This window comes from Gastrolobium bilobum, unplaced genomic scaffold (assembly GCF_033153095.1).
Source record: "Gastrolobium bilobum isolate Gb01-03AN ecotype WA unplaced genomic scaffold, APGP_CSIRO_Gbil_v1 utg96454, whole genome shotgun sequence".
NCBI classification, from domain to species: Eukaryota; Viridiplantae; Streptophyta; class Magnoliopsida; order Fabales; family Fabaceae; genus Gastrolobium; species Gastrolobium bilobum.
In genome coordinates this window covers 27,627-33,626 of record NW_026897811.1, presented here as the reverse complement: position 1 = coordinate 33,626, position 6,000 = coordinate 27,627, and the positions used below count along the sequence as shown (strand labels likewise).

At 38.3% G+C, this 6,000-nt stretch overlaps 1 non-coding gene across 1 annotated transcript; it reads left to right on the top strand.

The window, feature by feature from the left end:
• The first annotated feature begins 265 nt into the window (after nucleotides 1-265).
• Nucleotides 266-372, top strand: LOC133310506 (small nucleolar RNA R71). Its single transcript, XR_009751467.1, has one exon. It is a non-coding gene; the product is annotated as a small nucleolar RNA R71 (small nucleolar RNA).
• Nucleotides 373-6,000: the final 5,628 nt, after the last annotated feature.

Genomic DNA, 6,000 nt, shown 5'->3' with positions numbered 1-6,000 from the left:
ATCTAGTTGTTGTTGTTATTTCTGAACTTGCTGCAACTGGTTATTCTTGGCTAATAAAGCATCATAGTCATCAAGTTTAATAATTCATGTCCTTCTGTCACTCACCGGAGCATTGTCAAACTCCTGAGATGCTAGAGACTCAAAGATGTCAAGGGCTTCCTGAGGGGTCTTGGTTGTCAATGAACCACCTGCTGTGGCATTCACCAATGTCCTGGTGTTGGTTGTCAACCCTTGGAGGAATATTGTTGCTTGATTCCACACTTCTATTCCATGTTGTGGACATTTCCTCAAGAGAGTCTTAAACCTCTCCCAGTCCTCATAGATAGACTCTGACTCCTTTTGCTTGAATCCTGTGATCTCATCCTTCAACTTTGCCCTCTTGGATGCTGAAAAGAATCTGGCCAAGAACTTGGTTTGCAGATCATCCCAAGTTGTAATGCTCCCTTGTGGTAATGACTGTAGCCATCTCCTGGCATCATCCTTCAGTGAATGAGTAAAGAGCCTCAACAGAATGGCATCTCTGGTCACTCCCTTGATTTTCACAGTGTCACTTAACAACAAAAAGTTCTCAATATCCAGGTATGGATCCTCTGCACTTGTTCCAGCAAACTGTTCTTTCTGCACCAACTGTACTAATGCAGGCTTCAATTCAAAATTATTGGGCTCTACTGTAGGTCGAACCACACTTCCAATGGGTGGAATGACAGCAGGAGTCATGTAATCTCCCAGTGTCCTCTGTGGTGGTTGCACATGATTTTCTGCCATGATCTCTTCATGTTCTGTAATACTTGGTTCACCCTTTTCTCGTAATTGCCTTCTTCTGGCTGCCCTCCTGTTCCTTCTGATTGTCCTTTCTAATTCTGGGTCAAACAACAAAGAGTTTTGATCAATAGTACCTCGCATACACCAGAATTACAAGAGAACAAAATTTCATACAAAAAAAATAAAGTGTTGAAAAAAATTAATAGATTCAATCTCAACAACCAATGGTATCTGTCAATGTTGAAACACAAATCCACGGCAACGGCGCCAAAAACTTGTCAAATTTAGTAAGTGCACTAGTCAAACAAGTAATAAAATGATAAGTAAAGATCGTTCCCACGAGGATTTGTGTCAAGCACTAACTAACCAAATGTTACTAAGTTGAGTCAACCGAAAAATTCTAAATTGCATTGATTTCTTGTCACTCGAAATTGAAATTGCATAAAATTAAAGAATTGATAAACAATAAGATGTGAATATAACTTAACAAGTAGTCAGATGTCAATTTCCCTCAAGCATGAATTTATGGATGAACCAACTTCCATTATGAATTATCTACTATGTGATGTTGATCAACCTTTTTCGTATCATCTCAAGTTGTAATGTCTTACTACCCTGATAGATACATTAATCAGAAACCCCAATGTCTTGGTGATTCCTTTCTTAATACATGCATTAATCACTAAGGTCTTAAGACCACATCAGAATGCTAGCATCAATGTCTTGACTACTAGAACACTAATGATAAAGTTGTCAAAAATAGAGAAACAATGTAAACATGTCTGTTCTACACTATTTATCAACATGAAGAATTAATCAAGACAACTTCATACAATCACATAATAGATAAACAAAACATCTAATTAACCATTCATAAATTCAAACTTGAGTTCCATTGAATCAGACTACAAAGGACTCTACTCAGACATAATTGAAATACAAACAAAGGAAGAAGAAAGATCAAACTCCATTGTCATGATAGTAAGTCTTCAATCTTCAAGTGCAATTACATATGAAACACTAACTAATACAACACTATTCCTAAGAACTTTGAAAGTAAGAGAGAGAAGTCAGATCAGAGGATCTGATATATGAGAGAGAGATGTGATGAATCTTTTTTTTTTTTAGAAAATGTGAAGGCCCTTGCCTTTTATAATGTTACAAATTACAACTGAAAACTAACATGGGCGCTAAAACGTTCTATATGGGCGTTTTAGCATCCATGTTTGACGGATGTCCAACTGCTTTCAACTAACTTGGGCGCTAAAACGTGAGCTGTTGAACGTTTTAACGTCCATGTCTATTGAATGCTCAACTGCTTCCAACCAACTCCAACGCTAAAACGCTTGGCTTAGACGTTTTAGCGTTCGAGACCAGAGTCTTTTTGCAGCAGCAGGGCGCTAAAACGTTTGGTCAGAGAGTTTTAGCGCCTAAGACCAGCAACTTTCATCCTTAGTTTGCAGCAGCGCGCTAAAACGGTCTGTGTGGACGTTTTAGCGCTCGGCACCAACAACTTTTGCCTTCAAATTGTAGCAGCGCGCTAAAACAATCTGTGTGGACGTTTTAGCGCTCAACACTTAAGCATTTTCCCTTTCTCCAGAATCTTCTTCTTCTCTCTGCTGCTCCTTAAGCTTCATTTCCCTACAAGACAGTGTAGATTTTCAACAAAGTTTTCAGAACTTACACTTGAGGGATTTCCAGGACATTAACCTTTTTTTCATCCAATTAATCACACAATTTAATACAAATTCATGCTGAAAAACCTGATGAACTAGGGGTTTATCAACTATAACTCAATTTTAAAGGACTTAACATATAGTCATGAACATACAAAAGCATGGCAATATCAACATGCAATAAGTTCATAACCTAAGTTCAAATGGAATCCTCCAACATGCTATGCCCTCCTTATGCACCTCATGCTCAACTCCTCCATGCTCAACATAACCTGAAATGGTGTCCCCAAACGCGGGGTGAGATATACAAATATATCTCAGTAAACCAAGGGTACTAGAGGATCACTCCACCCCATGGCTCACTCAATGTGCAACAAATAACATCATGTAAAATGCCAAACATACAAAATCACAACAACTGGGCACAAATCCAAGAACATCCACATAAGGATTATGTTCAAGGACCCCATCATATAACCCCCGGGAAGCTTCCTGGTGCCTCTCCCATGGATGAGACGACCCCATGGCAAAACCCAACTGGAACTCCTCATGAGCCCTATCCAGCGGAAGTCCCTCGTTTGGATCATCCTAGTACCGCTCCCAGAGTCGGCCCCACAGCAAAACCCGACCAGAATCCCCAAAGGATATCTCCAGCAGAAGTTCAAACCAACACACATCTACTGGCCAGAGATCACAAAATTTCACACACAACATACTCCAAGCATGTCACACAAACAAGCAATAATGCATGATCATACATATTCACACCATGTCAAACGCACAAAATCCAACCACAACCTTCCACTAGGTATGGTGGAGCACACAAGGGACTAAACCCAAGTTACAAAGGTTTACCTCACTCTGAAGCCAATTCTCCTCAACGTAAGCTCCAAGCTTAATCCACTTCTATTAAATCCGTGAGTGGCAACCTATATTCATCAATTAACCAATATCATCAACACTTGCATACATCCAATTCAATTCTTAACAACAATACATAAACATAGCCACTTAGGCCTAATGGCCATCTTACATTTAATTCAACTACCTCAACCATTTCAACCATCAAACTAATTCACCATCCCACCATTTATGCACCAAAGCATCAACCATTGATTAAACCACGTTTTCAGATCATTTTTCCTCCAAATACCCTATAGGTCGAATTCTTCAAGGAATCATATTCCAAGGTTTTTAATTCCATTCAACACTTATACCCATCATATAATCCTATGATTAATTCATACCAATGTTCCACAACTCAACTACACCATCACCCAACATATCAACTTCACAAAGTATTGAATTTCCACTCAATTTTTCACTAAGTTACAAATTTTCATATCACCATAATTTTTAATACATCAAACATCATCATTTATCATTCTAAGCATTTAATTCCAAAGGAGACATACCATTTAATGCTCCCGACTACCATAACTCAACTTACAACTGCAAAACCCTCATACAATTTATGATCTCATGGAAAACTCACAGAGAATGTGAAAACTTACCACCAATAGTCTCCAAAGGTCCAAGGGAGTGATCTACAACCAATGGTTCAACATAAAAAGCCCCAAAAATTCTCCAAAATTCATCCATTTTCGTGACTGATTTGGGGTATTTTCTCTTCACACATTGCTCCCCACAAGATGCACTCTACATGAAAGTCATTCACAATCTCAAGGGGAACAACTTTGTAGTTGGAAATTTCTCCCAAAAGTGTCTAGAAAAAAAGTTAGAAAATCAAAAGTTTCAAACCCTCTCCAATGGCGACAAGCTCGATGGGAGAAGAAGAGAAATAGGAGAGAGAAACTGATTTTGAATCACACTTGGCCTTTTTGGTCACTTAAAACCCTTAAGTGGGTCCCACATGTCACTTAACTTTATTAAATCATTCATTTTAACTCACAAATTCATAACCTACGTATTTTTCTCGTTCACGTCATATTTTTACTTCCCAAAAATACTGATCATAATTTCACGCTTATCAGTACAATTATACCGCAGTATTTTACACCAAAAAATCATTATTCATCAAATTTTCCGAAACTTGCCTATCCACTCGATTTTTCGTTCTGAATCCATTTCCGACATTATTTTTACCATTTGAGACCTTTTACTCAATTTTTCATGCCTATGGATACGTGTTTGGTAAATTATCATTTTACCCTTCTTATGCGATTTGACACTAATTTTAGGATTTTCACTAATCCTACCCTTTAAACCACATTTTCATGTATAATAATACGTTTACAAAATACAAGGTGTTATAATTGGCACTACCTGAAATAAAGTATCCAAAACGGGGTGAGATATATGAATATATCTCAGTAACCCAGAGGTTCTGGAGAATACTCCGCCCAATGGCTCACTTCGATGCATATCAATAATATAATACAACAGTAAAAACAGGATAAAGATGTGGACCTTTTTGTCGCAAATAATTAATAAGCACACTTTATCCTGTTTCATATTTTGTCTCGATATTATTGTCAATATATTATGAATAAACTGGATAAACCCCTTGGAATAGAACAGGTATTTCTTGAGTATCTGTGATGAGATCACGATTATGAGGATTCAAGGATACCGCACGTTTATTTCTAATTCTATGTTCCTAGTCTAGAAACACTGAGAATGGGGATCGGTGATCTCGGGTAAGACTAGCACGACTTATCTACTTGTATTTGGATACAAGGTAAAGACCTCATCTGCTGCAGATATGGAGATGTCTTAGCTAAAGTCGTGGGTGGACCTATAAGGGTATAGCTCGCACTGAACAGACCCAAAAAGAGACTCTCTGAGGAAATCTCACAGAGAGTATCATTAGAGTAGTCTCTTTATATTTAGGTATGTCTTTCCTTAGACCAGAAGTTATTACCTAGACTGTGTTCTAGAAGGCACGCTTTGACTGTATACCTCGTATACCTGAAACATGGAGACTCATAGGTACACTGTTGGGCTTGTCCTGAAAGAGCACAAGGCTAGGGTGATAAGCTGAAGGAATTCGTCAAATCTCTGTGAGAGATTAGGTTATCTGTAAACCGGAGAAATCGGGATGACATTTACAAGGACCCGGGAATCTATGCATAGTAAAAGAGGTCATGAGATGATCTGCCGTTAGAGTCAGTAAATTGAAGATTCCCTATTTCGAATAACGCTTACCCTAAACCGCAAGGGTTGATACGTTTCCTTACCCTAGGTTTAATGAGGAAGGTAACAGAGACGAAAGGAAATACATACGGCAACCAAATATGTGTAATAGGATGATTATGTCATTAACCTAACTAGCTCTGGGGCAACAAAGCATTGCTAGTGCTATGTGTTTTCATTAGATGGGTTGTGGGCTTGTTGGGCCCAAGCCCATTTATGTCAGTGGCTATGTTGTGAAGAATCAAAGTGATGATATGGCTGCCACGATGATACTATTGATGATTCCACGTCAGCATAGTTTTGATGATAACAAACAAGTCAAAGAAGATTGCTTGAAGGTGAAGCAACATCCAAAAGAAATCAAATCAAGAAACATGCAAGCCAAGCATCAAGTCAAGTCCAAGAT